At 39.5% G+C, this 1,238-nt stretch overlaps 1 protein-coding gene across 1 annotated transcript in view; it reads right to left on the bottom strand.

Annotated features, from left to right (window-relative positions):
- The window catches only part of NHS (Nance-Horan syndrome (congenital cataracts and dental anomalies)), a 78,163-nt gene that overhangs the window by 19,834 nt on the left and 57,091 nt on the right, over positions 1–1,238 (bottom strand). The gene's annotated exons all lie outside the window — the stretch shown is intronic.

Here is a 1,238-nt window from a genome sequence, read left to right as displayed (position 1 = left end):
CCAAACAAGTACACATCATTTCAAACCCTCTATGAGTTACAATAATAGTTGATGATTTTAAGGAAGCTGGTTAAAGGCCGGCTTCCATTATGTGTCCATATAATTGGCACCCGACAGAATGTTTAATTAACAGTTTTATACCACACCTATTTCTTGTTGGACTCTTCTGGGGATACCCGAAATGGTTTTCCTCCTCCTCAGTTTTCGTCTCCGCTGTAGCACAGATTGTGAATGAACAAGAGAGCAGCGTATACTAGCCTCTCTGTCAAAACCGACTCCTGCAACCCACAAATAGGTCTCATTAGCCTTTAGGAATGGCAAACAAATTTTTATTTGCTTGAAACACAATGATATTTATTGATTGGAAGGAAGGAAGAGTTTGGATTAAGCCTGTAAACAAATATAAGGGAGCCCTTATTCAGCTCTTATTTAAATTATGCTGTAGTACATTAAGCTTTACTTCTAAATGCAGCTCGCCACAATAGCTTGCACTGCCAAAAGTAACAAGCCAAGAAGGAAAATCAAAAGACAGAGGAGAGAAAAATAACATCAAAGAATCACTCTCACACAGAAATGGCTCCTTAAGGACTTCTACAACCTTTAGTTACTTACTGGTCTCTTTCTGGGCTTTCTGAAGTGGATATCTTTGCATAGCACAGACAGACAAATATACCACCTGTCTGTCTGTCTCTGTCTCTCTCTCACACATATACACACACACCACCATCACCACCTGTGAGGAAAACAACAACCTAGAGATGTGTTTTTAAAATCATAATGTAACTGCCTATTTCTTCTGCTACCTAAATTGGACACCTTTTGGTCTAGCAACAGTGTCTCATCAATAAAACATACAAGGCAGTCCCCACTTCTTCACTTAAGTGGACCTACCTTCTGTACCAACTGTCAGTAAAGCTGGAATTCCCAGTCTTTACACATGTGTCTGTTTTCTTCTGTAAATACAGGGAGCAAACCATGATTCTCATTAGTTGCTCTTTCCATGGTCTCTTGACACACTAATGCAGCCCTTTCAAAACTAGAATGATGCAGGAGGTGAGGAACTTGAACTGCCATATGCCAAAAGTGCTTTGGAATCTGGTTGCCTCTTCATGTATCCTGATTGTTGAACATGGGGCAGGATGGTCTGTTAAACCTTTGTTCAGTTATGTAATGAAATGGTTTGAGTTCTGCTTAGCTTCATAGTAATAACAGTTTCTAGAACTCATGTTGAAAAATCT

This window comes from Bison bison, unplaced genomic scaffold, assembly GCF_000754665.1.
Source record: "Bison bison bison isolate TAMUID 2011002044 unplaced genomic scaffold, Bison_UMD1.0 scf7180017864369, whole genome shotgun sequence".
In the NCBI taxonomy this organism is placed as follows: domain Eukaryota; kingdom Metazoa; phylum Chordata; class Mammalia; order Artiodactyla; family Bovidae; genus Bison; species Bison bison.
Note: the sequence above shows the minus strand (reverse complement) of the source record. Positions and strands in the feature narration are given on the sequence as shown.